We start from the raw sequence: 14,187 nt of genomic DNA, 5'->3' as shown, positions 1-14,187 counted from the left end.
GCTGATAGTGTTAGGTCATCCCTCAACATCTTAACCCATGCTAACTGGATTGGCACAAACCTGCTACCTGGGCCATGCACATCGGTGTGACTGGAAGCAGAGCTAATGCCTGCAGCCTGGCCAGCTGCTCTGAGGAGGGAAGGAGAAGGGGGGACCCAAGGTCTGCTGCTCCATGAGCACGGCCTCCTGCCCATCTTGTGCTTCCCAGGGAGGGGTGCCTGGATTAGAGTCTTGGCCCCTGTTCAGACACTTAGCATGTGTGGGCTTGTGCAGGAGAGAGGTTAAATATGAAAAAATGAACTCTTCCCCAGTTTCTTACTTAATAATATTCTTTCACATGGAAACGAAATAGGAGTGCAGGCTGTAGTCAAACAGCAGGGAGGCTTGCCCTGTTATGAGTGACAATCCCTCTTAGTGCAGTCCTTGTCTCACATTCTCTCTGCAACTTTTCAGTGCCCAGCCTCACTGCTACCATTTTTCATACCCTGTGGAGCAATTATAACCTTTAATAATTACAGCTACTTGACTATTTTTCCCTAAGGCAAGCAGAAAACAAGGATGGCAGCTCACCAGCAATCTGTGTGAAAGAATTCTGTATACTGTGCAAAATACATCAGACAGCTCAGAGCTACAGTTGGGAGAGAAATTTCCTTTATCTTGGAGAACACTTCCGTCCTCATGAAATGTACATAATGCAAGATGATTTATATATTTATATGTATTTATGTATTTATATATACATTGCAGCTCCTAATATTTGCAAATATAGACACATGCATATTCATAACCATAGAAATATTCCTAGTGCACCTGTCATCAAAGCAGTCCTGGGTAAATACATTGCAGAAAAGCTCCACTGAGGCTGACTGTGATATCTCAACCCTCTTCATGACTGAGTGCACACAGATTTGGGGATGTTATACCCAGACAGTTCAGTTTCCATTTAGTAACTGTTCATGTACACAAGCGATATCATGTAACATACAAACTGAATGTTGACTGTGTCCATGCACAACAGATAGACCCTGCTAACCTGTGTACAGGGGCGGTATGGACAAGAAGTCCACAGACAAGTCCACAAGAAGCAAAAACATCCATGGAGAGTTTGAGGGATGCTAGAGGACTGTTTGTGCTCTAAACTTTCAGTCATGCTCATTCTCTCTAAGGATTTCTTTGCCACCTGCTTTCAGAGTAATTCCTCTACTCCTGTTTCACTCCTTAAATCTTAAACATTGGGAAAAGCCTATAACAAGACAAAATGTAAAAGATCCTTCACAATACAGAGAAGAGTGAAGCTGTGCCTAGCATGGCAAGTTTTATATCCTTGCAAATGCTGCATGGGTAGGGCGCACAGCAATCACGTGAGTTAGTATAAACAGACGTTGTTCCATTGGGCCCTAGAGTAAATTGCATTTCTACTGAGGATCTAGGCCACACTTCACGCTGTATTTTTATTGTATTTAGCATAATATTGCTCTGAAATATGCAGTTAATTACACAACTTCCTGTTTTAAATTCCATAGTAACTTCTGTTCTGACAGAAGTGGATTACTTTTAATAGGGTTGTGTCCCTTTTTAGCAATATGTGGTTATGTATACTCCATTCCCATCCTTATTATTCACATTCTGTATCAAGAGAATACAAGCTCATGGGTGAAATTTAGTCTTCAATAGTCAATGTCAGGCCTCCCAGGCATTCAGGAAGGTTATGTTCCCATCAGGGATTTTGCATTCCCACCACACCCTTCTGCTTGCTAAACTAATGAAGGATCTGCACTAATTGCACTGGAGGGGAAAGCCCAGTTTATCTATAACCCTAGAACACAGTCACATAATTTTTCCTCAAAGCAAGTAGGTCTGACTATATCCTTTAAATCCTGTAGCCTCTCCTGCACTTTTAACCTCTGGCTCTAGACATTCAGCATCCATCAGGAGGCACCTTCCTCCAGGACTGCTCTGGAGCAACCAAAAACCCCATACCTACCACTGCCTAAACACATAGCAGGTGAGCAGAGCACCTCCTGAGGAATATGTAAAGGATACAGATCTGACAGCACAGGCTTCACCATAAACTTTTTTTGTTCAGTTCCCATCTGCTCTTACGCTGAATAGTTCCCTTTTGACATGGGAATAATGCCTGTGGGTGTAATCTGGCAGTCCTGCAAGTTCAAAATATGCCTCAAATAATTTTTCTTCAGGGCTAATAATCTTTATTTTTCTTATTGCTTTAATGTGCTTTTGTTGGGAATTTCAGATGCTTTTGTGGCAAGCATAGTCACTACCATGCATAAGACTAAATGCAGACAGTTCTTTGTGAAATGTAACAAGTATAAATATAGAAAGACAAGCACATATATGCATATATATATACAGAGACTTTTATATAATACAAGATAGTGTATTTTATTTATCACAGAAACCCAATACAGTAATATTTTAATATTTAAGTGTAGCTTACCTGCACAAATATATTCTGTGTTAAGAAATTTTTGTGTTTGCACTCTGGACTTTGCTCTGGAAAATGTTGTTTGAAGAATTCCCTACCAGGGTTAAACATCTTCTACAGAATTTTTTCACAAGCAGATTTTTGTAGCTTTATGATATAAATATACAAATTCATGATACCTTTCCCGTGAAGGGTTTTTGCAGAAGAGTTTAAAAAGGAAGGGACATTTCTATGTATTTTCAATTAAAATATTTTATGCTCTATATTTGATATGCCATACCTGAGATGGGTTCCTGTACAGGTCATATGCAGTTCCTCCTTCATAAGTGATACTACTAATCAAACAGCAAGGTATCTTCTGCATACCAGAGTTAATAAGTGAACTATCGAGGCCCATTAGTGGAAGAAGTACACTGTGAAGCCTTAAAATATAAAAGAAAAGTAATGTCAGGAAACCAACAAACCACTGTAAGCATTTCTCATAGACCATCATGTCTCTTCACAAACCTCGAGCTGAAAATATTCAGACTTGAAGAGAAAACCCCACTGTGGAGTCTGAGGGCTGCTCACCAGCTGTACTACACAGCATGGGAATTGCTCTTCTAAGGTAACTGAATACCCACCTGCCACATTTGACTCACCTGCTACTTGAGTACTGTGAAAAGGAAAATTAAGCCCTATAAATCCTCTCAGGAGATCCACAGTTATCTTGCCTACTCTGGGCCATGGAGGATTATATGGGAGTATTAGTGAAAACCTTAACAAACACATGGCACCTACCTCTCCTACTCCAAGTGCAACAGAACTAGCAGTGGCGTTTGAAGGGGGAAAGCCACTGCCCCACCATGCATTTGTGTGGGAAAGTAGGTGGCAAAAGCTGGTCATTATTAGGCAAAGCTTGATGTGTTTACACTGAAGCCTTCAACATACTGCTCATTGGAGTATAAGCAGATCAAAGCAAAGGGCATTATTATATATTTGTGTAGCCCCAGCAGTGTGTTAGGCACTTAATTTGCCATCTGAGGCTGTCCCTTTTGCTGTGATATTTCAGGCAGGGATTCCCATTCATCTCGTTGATCCCTCTCTAGGGCTGGAGCACAAGGTCAGCTATCACTGGCTTTGTCATGCTCAAAGGCTGCAGTGCTCTGGTAATTAAGACTGTTAGACGGGAGGGCCACTTTTCCTGCTATTTGATGTAGAGTAGGTGCAGATGAAAGATTTATAGTTTTAATTCAAATACGGGACTTGTCTTTGACAACTTAATTGTGTTTGCAGAGAAGTTCTGGACCCTTTCTCTTGCCAAGTCATTACAGAAAGGCCTCACATCTTGGATCTACCAGGAAGCTGTTTGGATTAAAGAAATAACCAAAGGGACTCTGCATTAGTGCTGATAGAAGCAATAAACATTTGCTCATTCTTCTTTTGCTTATAACAAATATGCTGCTTAAGATAGTACATTTTCATAGTTCAAGACAAAAGTAGGTATATGTTTTCCTGAATTTTTGCCTGTGTCTATATGCAATTCTATGAACAGAATTTTTCTTTTTTATAGCACCCTTATTAAAATCAATTAATAAGGGTGATAAAATGAAAGGCTAGACTGAATAGGATACTAAACCAAGGTATGGTTTAATAAAATAAAATGTTCCTTTAATAAAAATATTATAAATTTAAAAATATGGTTGAATTCTATGAGCAAAATTACTTTTACATTTGTTTTGTTATATGAAATCATTGCAACCCTTCACAATTATCACAAAGATTTTCCTTGTACCTGTCCAGTAGGTACTAAATGTCAGGACTGTGAACTAAATCACCTAAAAGTCAGGAATCACTCAAGGCACCCAACCAGTACATGCAGATTTCTCATGGATAGATATGTAGTGTTTGAGCTCATGCTGATTGCCTTCATCATAAGCCTTGGCTTCTGCCAGCAGCTGCTGGCAGAGGCAAGCTGTTACACTCTGCATAGACAGAGGGAGGAAGACAATGCACTTTTTGTAGTCAGATTATGGAGTAATTCCCTATAGGCAAGGTGGGAAATTCCCTCCATGGGAGCACCTGGCTCCTGTGCCTGGTTCTGGAAGAGGTGAAGAATGGTCAGATGGGTGGAGACCACCAAGGTGAAACCTTGCATATTGTTTGGTTCATTTTTTGGGGCATGGGGTCTGCAAAAATGCCACAGGTTCAGGATCTGGGACCTTGCTCCAACTCTGTTTTGGTATAACCCTGCAGCCCTTCATGCATACAAATCAGCCCTTCCACAGCAAGGAAACTCAGCTTGTCCAAAATTTTTTAAAAAAAGCTCCTTAGGTTGGGCAGTGTAAGGAAACAAAAATAGGCTGCTTCATTTCTGTGGCTTTCATTACAGAGCATCTCAGGGTTTTATAACCACTGCTTCAATCATCCTCGTAAAAGCAGCTGAAGCACAAAGACTTAGACTGGCATTTAACCAGGCATTTCAGCCCCTGAAGTGGCGGATAGTTTCCTGTGAGATTATCCAGAAGTCCCTAGTCAGGCATTTTTCTCAACATAGATGAGTATCTTCAAGCTCATAAAAGCCTTCAGACCATTGCTATCTGGCCCTGAGGCTTGTGAGAAGCAGAACAAGGAATTTCACAATCTCACAAGCTCCTGATATCCAGAATTTTCTTCACATACACAACACTGCCAGTGAGGTAGGACTCAGGGCACAGACTGTTCTCCCTTGCAACTCTTTTCCAAAATGGAGAGCAGTGGTGGTGGCAGGGGATGCACATAGAGAGGAAGTGCAAGTGCTACCTGTGGGACCATCTCTGCAGGGGTATCAAGGGATGAGAGGACATGTCACATCCCCAGAACTTCAAGCTCCTGCTGCATCTGGACAATGCCACTTCCCCTCCAAGCCTGTTACCCCTCTGACCCCAGCAACCCAGTGGCTGTGGAGAACAACAGGCCCTATTTAAAACAGCGGGAAGGAAATGAAGGTTATGACCTCTCAGGTAGAAGTAGATTAGAGCAAGCCAGCTGAAGAGAGCAGCACAAGGTCCTTGGCCTCTTCACCCAGGGGCCATAAGGCATCAGGGGGTGTCTCTCTTGGCATTAGCGGAGGCCACAAGGGCAGAAGAGCCATTTGGGATACCAGGGGTGGGACTGTCCACCCCAGCAGATGAAAGCTGTGCCCTCTTCTTTACCAGTTCTGCAAATAACTCCCCTTTTAGCTTATGCTACAAATAAATCTCATCACTTTTACTGCATGATGGTACCAGCTTCTTCACCTGTGTTATAATCTAGATTCAGCCCATATGTCGATGGGACAAGAGGGGTCTTTCAGTCAAGAAGTGTTTCTCCCTCACATCCAAGCATGTACCCGCCTGCCTGTCATGTCACCTCTGCAGGACAGACTGAGGAGAAGATTCATCCACCTTTTGAAAAAAAAAAAAGCAGCTCTTTATTTACAGGCCATACATACTCAAGTATGATCTGGAGCCAAGGCCACTCATCAGTGTTTACATCAGACAAAAACACGAGATCTAAATTTGTGTTGTGTTTTTTAACCTTGGAATGTCTTTTTAATTTATACACCCATGAATCTTACTCACCTCCCACCTGGGTCCAAAATCCAACTTTCCTCTGCATTTGCTTAGTGTTCCTAACGACCTGACAGCACACACTAATTGTACACACATGGTTATAGGATGTGGTTTTATAAAGGAGGGAGTTTTACAGCCCTCAGTTTTAGTGTGTCTCATAGTGCAATTTAATAGTAGAGCAGAGCTGGTTGTGTCACTGTGTTGATGCTCCTGCTTCGCAGAGTGCTGTGGAAGCAAGCAGGAGCCATCCAAGAAAAGATTTGGCCCAGGCGTTTAAAAAGGAATCAAGTTCCTTTAATAAGACAATGTTGACAGAACAAGAAGTATATAACCAGTGTAAAGGAGAGAAATGTCTGTAGGAGATGAAGGTTTTGAAAGTTTTCTGATTAGGCTGATTTTTACTTGGTGTAGTAGAAAAGGAGGGTGGAAAGGCAACTTTTCACCACCTCTGAAAACAATTTGTCTCTAAATACCTGAAAGTAGATTTAGGAGCTTAGCATTAGCCATCGAGATTTGTAAATGCTGGCCAATAATAATGACAGATTTTCCCGGCTGCATCTTAAATCCTTTGCTTCTTGTTATAACCTCATTAAATGAGAAGCATGATAGATACTCCTTTAGCACATCCCTTTGTGTTTCTGTAGTCCGTTGTCATCTACCTGTTATTCTCCACATCATTTATTGTATGTGTTACCCTCTCCTGAGCTCTAGAGGAGGCCCCAGACAATTCTAGCACTGCAGATGTGTGATTTTGGCAGGATTGCTCAGTTGCTGTTCCTCAGAAACAATCCTGCCTCGGTGCAGGGATGAAATGCTGCAGCAGGTCCTTTCTAATTAGTTGTGAACACTGAATGGAGAAGTCTTCCCCCAGCATGGCCATTGCACTGCCAGATCCTGCTTTCTGGAAGGTGCTGAGAAAGCATCCATTGACCAAAATTGTATTGGAACAGATGCAAGCAATTCAGAGAGCCTTTTGGAAGGTGAATACAGTTTCAGATTATTGTTATGGATCTTGATTAGTCTTTAGTGGGGTCAACTAGCCTGTGCTGAGCTCTGAGCTGCCATGACAAAGCTGTTATCAGCTTTGAACCGGTTAATTTAAAACTACCTCAGACTCTTAGTGTGAAAAGACACACTCTCCCACTCTTCCTGTCTGGGTTTTGATCAAATACGTGCCTGAAAGTACCACAGCATATTAACAAACCTTCAAATCTCTTTAGCTGGGTTCTTTAACAATCAGAGTACCTGGAACCCTGGGATGGTTGCAAACAGCAGGTAACTATGAGCTAAATGTGTGAAAATTTCTGACAATTATGTGTGCAAAGTGTCACAGCATGTCCATCCTTGTATATCTTTTTTTGGTTTCCCACATGCTTTAAATCAGGCAAGCCATTTGCACCTTGGAAGTATAGAAAAGAAGATATCAGGAGACAAAATGAAATGGCAAAATAATGCTGCAGACAAGAAATACATCTACCAGACTGTTTCTTAAGCAGGTCTGACTTTTATTTGCATGGACAGCTTATTTCTTTATTGGAGATATGTCAATTCTTACATTAGGGAGCACTATCATTTAAAATACAGTTTTGATTAATATCACTGAAAAACTAAACATTGAGATAGTTCAGTTCCTTCCAAGGAGGAAATTCAAATCCACTGGGAAGTCACAGACAACATGTGTAAATTCTTCTGTGGATGGAAAATGATGAAACATCCCAGAGAATCATTATTCCTCACTACTTCCTGAAATCTGTTCCTCAAATCCCCCAAACTAACAACCCAGTGGATTTATGATTTACTGAGAGGTCCATGGGTTTTTCAGAGCATTCACCCAGCTTTGTGAGGAAGTGAGGGATTACAGGGAACTACACAAGCAGGTCAGCCAAGGTTCATATCTTGACTTAACTGTAAGTTAATGGTGTCATTTTCCAGATATTTATGGGGAGTTCATCTTGGGAGATGCTCATTTTACAGACACAAGGTGGAATTTCCTGAGGCAGGTATTTCCAGTGCCATGTGTATTCTTGCAGAGTAGCACTTCCATCTCACCAGCCGTTTCAAAGACACTTGAAACATGAAGGAATGCCACCATGCTCTTAAGTGAGAGAGGAGAAAGCTGAGACATGCCCTTTGTCCTCATCCATATTGCACCCCAGCCTTCATTCACACGTACATCTCATACTAGACAAGTTCCCAAAATGATGCAAGAATGGAGGTAGAAGTACAGTTCCTTCCTCTCCATACCAGGAAACTGTGGGGATCCTTGCTAGCGAGGGGTAAACACCTCTGTAAAATCAATCCTGAAGCAGGGGGGCCCACAGCCTCAACACATTCATTAAAGGAGGTCTGTGTCCCCAAGTCAGGCTGGTGCAATTCCTCCCAATGCTCTGGAAAGCACTGATGATTGCCTTCTGCTATGAAACATTGTCACTGTAAATTTTGAGGCTGATAGCAGCAGCAGTGCAGGCAGAAGACTGCTTAAAAGCAAATAGCATGCTTCCAGCTCTAAATCTCTTGTTACTCTTTAAAATGACAGATCATCAGTTTATGCAACTGTATGATTGTTCTTGATAGAAAGCCAGAGATGTGCACGTTGCTTTATAGAAAATTTTAAAAGGGCACGTCTGGACCATAGATGTCTTCCAATCTGGATTGGACACAACACAGTAAAGGATGGGAGTGACATGATTGTAAGTGAGGGCTGGAGAAGGTGAGGACTGGAAGAATGAGAGATCACTCAAGATCCTTCTTGCATACACACTGGAGAATGTCTCCATTCTCAGGAAACATTTTGACTAGAAGTTTAAATGGAGAAGATTTTAAGCAGGTCAGTGCTCTGTGGACATGAACTAGTTCAGCACTAGTTACAAAATGATGGTCACAGTTGTTGCAGATGCTTGATTTCAATGCATTTGCATATAATATTCGTTGAAAGATAGGAACAGATTTCATATGAAGAATATGTTATTGCTTCTCACTACAGCTGTTCTTGTTTCCAAAAATGATAACCACTTTACCAGCCCTCATTTTGCTATCACTCTCTTTTATAATGCTCAGAAAAAATGTGTAGGCAGATTTTCAGATTATTATCGCTCCATTTCCCTCTAGTCTGCACCTACAGAGGATCTGCTTCTCTTATCTCTTGGACAACAGTAAGTTGTCTGAGGAAGTTCCACAGATTTTTGTACACCTGGGAGCATGGTGGGGTGCAGACTCTGTTGACACTGTATGTTATATTCTGCAATATATAGCAGAATATGGCAACTGAGATTTCTGTGATTTCTATTGCAGTATTTATAGATATATCTCTGTAATCTAAACATAAAATCTTGAGTCACTGATGCTGAAAAGAGCTCATTCTTGTAGATCCGTATAGAACAAGCGAGATTTTATACTTGATGTGAGCAGGATATTTTCCTTTTGCACTCACTGTCTTGCCCAGGAGTACCTTGCAGTTAGCAATAGTCAAAGTGATAGCAAAGCACAGAAATTACCATTCAGCACAGTGAGCACCAGTATACAGAGAAGGAATGCTGCTGTAAGACATTAATATGTTGGTGGTTCTGAGATGGACATGCCTGCAGCAGGACAGTATTCTTTCTTTAGGACAACTTTTAATCTTTTTTTTTTCCTTTTCACATGTATTTGGTCATTTGTTGCTCACACAAATTTATAACTTTAATAAAAGGAGCCAAATGTTTTTATTTTTAATATAATTATCTGGAGAGAGAAGTAAAGGGCTTGAATTATTTTAATCATAGCCTGCGGTTGCATCACTGTCATTTCAACCCGTCGTGAAACTCAGTTATTTTTGCCTCAACAAAAATATAGTTTGCCAGGCATAGATCTGTGTGTGAAAGAGAGAGCACAAATTCCATTACCTATAAACAAGATTTCTGCATCTACCTCCCATAGAGTGTTTTAGAAAATATATTCCCATAGGCCCCTTCCCAGGGAGCTCAGTTGTGTTGTTGGTTTTAAGCATGATTTAAAGGCAAGATCATAAATTTTAAAATGTGGATGTTAGCAATGGGGTTAGCAAATCCTGAATCAGGGAAACAGCATTTCAGAAAAGAAAAAAAAATCTGTTAACAAAAGGGGTTTGTACAAGAATGACTTTGGCTTAAGCTACAGAATCTGTTTAATTGAATCAGTTCTGCTGAAACCTTTTAAAAACTGGAAATCACTATCATAAATTCTTTTCTGTAGTCAGGACAGTATAATCAAAAGAGATTTTGGACCCCTTTCCTAACATTCCTTTTCTCTTCCTTTTGCCTTTTGTGTCAAAAAAATAGAAACAGCATCTCTGCTGTCTGGGGATTTGTTTGCTGTCTGGATATATGTTTTCCATTTTCTCTCATGAAAAGGTAGCACATTGAATGAAAGCACCACCTGAACAGGATCTGGTCAGCAGGCCACTAGCCAGAACATACTGTAATGTCAGTGTAAAGGTCTGACCTATTTAGATACCTAGCACTTTGCAAAGACTGTAGCTGTAAAACATGAATGATGTGTCTGCATTTTGCATACCAAGATGAAATACTTTATCTTGCTTTATAGTATTTACAGAATCACAGAATCATCTAGGTTGAAAAAGACTTTGAAGATCACCTCGTCCAACAATTATCCTAACACTGACAGTTCCCAGCTACACCATATCTCTCAGCACTATATCGACCCTACTCCTAAACCTCTCCAGGGATGGGGACTCCACCACTGCCCTGGGCAGCCCATTCCAATGCCTAACAACTCCTTCTGTAAAGAAATGCTTCCTAATATCCAATCTAAACCTTCCCTGGTGCAACTTGAGGTCATTACCTCTTGTCCTATCAGTTGTTACTTGGTTCAAGAGACTCATCCCCAGCTCTCTGCACCCTCCTTTCAGGGAGCTGTAGAGGGCGATGAGGTCTCCCCTCAGCCTCCTCCATACTAAACACCCCCAGTTCCCTCAGCTGTTCCCCGTACGACCTGTGCTCCAGACCCTGCACCAGCTCCGTTTCCCTTCTCTGGACACGCTCAAGTCATTCAATGTCCTTTTTGGAGTGAGGGGCCCAAAACTGAACCCAGTCATCGAGGTGCGGCCTGACCAGTGCCCAGTACAGGGGTCAGATCCCTTCCCTGCCCCTGCTGGCCACGCTATTGCTGACACAAGCCAGGATGCCATTGGCCTTCTTGGCCCCCTGGGCACACTGCTGGCTCCTGTGCAGCCGGCTGTCAATCAACACCCCCAGGTCCCTCTCTGACTGGCAGCTCTCCAGCCACTCCTCCCCAAGCCTGTAGCGCTGCTGGGGGTTGTTGTGGCCCAAGGGCAGCCCCCGGCATTTGCCCTTATTGACACTCACACAGTTGGCCTCAGCCCATGGCTCCAGCCTGTCCAGGTCTCTCTGCAGAGCCTCCCTGCCCTCGAGCAGATCAACACTCCCACCCAACTTGGGGTCATCTGCAAACTGACTGAGGGTGCACTGATCCCCTCGTCTAGATCATCAATGAAGGTGTTAAACAGGAGTGGCCCCAACACCGAGCCCTGGGGGACACCACTCATGACCGGCCACCAACTGGATTTAACTCTCTTCACCACAACTCTTTGGGCCCGGCCATCCAGACAGTTTTTTCCCCAGCAAAGCGTGTGCCCATCCAAGGTGTGAGCCGCCAGTTTCACCAGGAGAATGCTGTGGGAAATGGTGTCAAAGGCCTTGCTAAAGTCAAGGTAGACAACATCCACAGCCTTTCCCTCACCCAATAAGCAGGTCGCCCTGTTGTAGAAGGAGATCAGGTTTGTCAAGCAGGACCTGCCTTTCATAAACCCATGCTGACTGGGCCTGAGCATCTGGTTGTCCCGCATGTGTTGTGTGATGGTACTCAGGATGAGCTGCTCCATCAGCTTTCCGGGCACCGAAGTCAAGCTGACAGGCCTGTAATTTCCCAGATCATCCTTCCAGCCCTTCTTATATATGGGCTTCACATTGGCCAATTTCCAATCTGTCGGGACCTCCCTGCTCAGCCAGGACTGCTGGTAAATGATGGAAAGGGGCTTGGCGAGCACCCCAGCCAGCTCCTTCAGCACCCTCGGGTGTATCCCATCTGGTCCCATAGACTGGTGTGTGTCTGTGTGATGCAGCAGGTCACTATCTCCTCCTGGATTGTGGGGGAGTCGTTCTCCCGTCTGACGAGACTGTATTCTCTCAGTACAACTAGTCTTGTTATTAAAGACTGAGGCAAAGAAGGCATTAAGCATCTCAGCCTTCTCCTCATCACCTGTTACCATGTTTCCTCCTGAGTCTAGCAGGGGGTGGAGACTCTCCCTGGTCTTTCTTTTGCTGTTGACATACTTATAGAAACCTTCTTGTTGTCCTTCATTGCTGAAGCCAGATTAATTTCTAGATGAGCTTTAGACCTCCTGATTTCCACCCTGCATAGCCTCACAGCGTCTTTTTAATCATTTTGAGTGGCTAGCCTGTTCTTTCAAAAGCTGTGAACTCTCCTTTTCTCCCTGAGCTGCAGCCAAAGCTCCCTATTTAGCCAGGGTGGTCTTCTCTGCCACCAGCTTCTCTTACAGCACCTGGGGACTGCCTGCTCCTGGACCATTAAGACTTTCTCCTTAAAGAGTGCCCAGCCTTCCTGGGCCCCTATACCCTTCAGGATTGTCTCCCAAGCGATCCTGTCAAGCAGGTGCCTAAACAAGACAAAGTCAGCCCTTTGGAAGTCCAGGATGTCAGTTCTGCTGCCCCCTCTCCTGGCCTCTTTGAAAATAGAACTCTAATATTTCATGATAGCTGTGCTCTAGTCAGCCTCCAACCACCACATCATCCACCAGTCCTTCTCTTTTCACAAAGAGGAGATCCAGCAGGGAACCTTCTCTGGTCGGTTCACTCACCAGCTGCATCAGGAAGTTACCTCCTACACATTCCAGGAATCTCCAGGACTGGTGCCGCTCTGCTGTGTTGTATTTCCAGCTGATGTCTGGGAAGTTAAAGTCTCCCACAAGAACAAAGACAAGTGATTGTGAGATTTCTCCTAAGTGCCTATAGAATATTTCATCCATCTCTGTCCTGGTTGGGTGGCCTATAGTAGACTCCTACTACAACATCTGCCCTGTTGGCCTTCCCCCTGGTTCTAATGCAAAGACACTCCACCCTGTCTTCACTACACTTGTACTCAAAGTGATCATAACAGTCCCTGACATACAGCGTCACCCCACCACCTCTCCTTCCTTGTCTATCCCTTCTAAAGAGCTTGTAGCCATCAACTGGTGCACTCCAGTCATGGGAGACATCCCACCATGTTTCTATAATAGCCACTATACCATAATTTTCTTGTTTCATCACAGCTTCAAGCTCCTCCTGTTTGTTACCCATACTGTGTGCATTGGTGTGCATGCACTTCAGATGGGCCAAAGTTTTTCCCCCTTCTCTCTTCAAATCTAGTTTAAAGCTCTCTCAATGAGCCCAGCTAACTCCTGCCCCAAGATCCCTTTTCCCCTCTGGGACAGGTGCATCCCATCTAATGCCAAAAGATCTGGTGCCCTGTATACCAACCCATGACTGAAAAATCCAGAGCCCTGATGGTAACACCAGTCTTGGAGCCACAAGTTCATCTGTTGAGTTCTCTTGTATTCTTCTTCATCCATCCCTGCAACTGAAGGGATGGAGGAGAACACAATTTGTGCCCCCGACCCCTTAACCAGTTTCCCCAAGGCCCTGAAATCTCTCTTCATTGCTTTAGGCCTTCTCCTGGTGATGTCATCACTACCTACCTGAAAAAACAGGAGAGGGTAGTAGTCCTTGGGTCTCACTAGAGCGGGGAGTTTAGCCATGACATCCTTGATGCAGGCCCCAGGGAGGCAGCAGACTTCCCTCTGAAGTGGGTCTGGTCTGCATACTGGGCCTTTGACACACCTCAGAATGGAGTCACCCACTACAATGACTCTTCTGGGGTTCTTTTTAGAGCTGGTTTCAATACCTGGTCTAAAGTGACCCAGCCTCGGTGGACCTTGGTGTTCCTCCTTGTTTGATTAATTTTCTTTGTCCTTCTCTGTTCAAAAGTTCTAGGGCCCTGTATCTGTTGTGAAGGGACACCATGGAGGGTGAGGGAGGTTGGAAGAGGATTTTCCTGCATCCCTGAGCAGGGACCTATTTCCAGCCTCTCCCATCTCTTAGGTCCCTTCCTTCT

The sequence above is a fragment of the Athene noctua genome, chromosome Z, assembly GCF_965140245.1.
Source record: "Athene noctua chromosome Z, bAthNoc1.hap1.1, whole genome shotgun sequence".
Lineage (NCBI taxonomy): Eukaryota > Metazoa > Chordata > Aves > Strigiformes > Strigidae > Athene > Athene noctua.
This window is presented reverse-complemented; position numbering follows the sequence as displayed.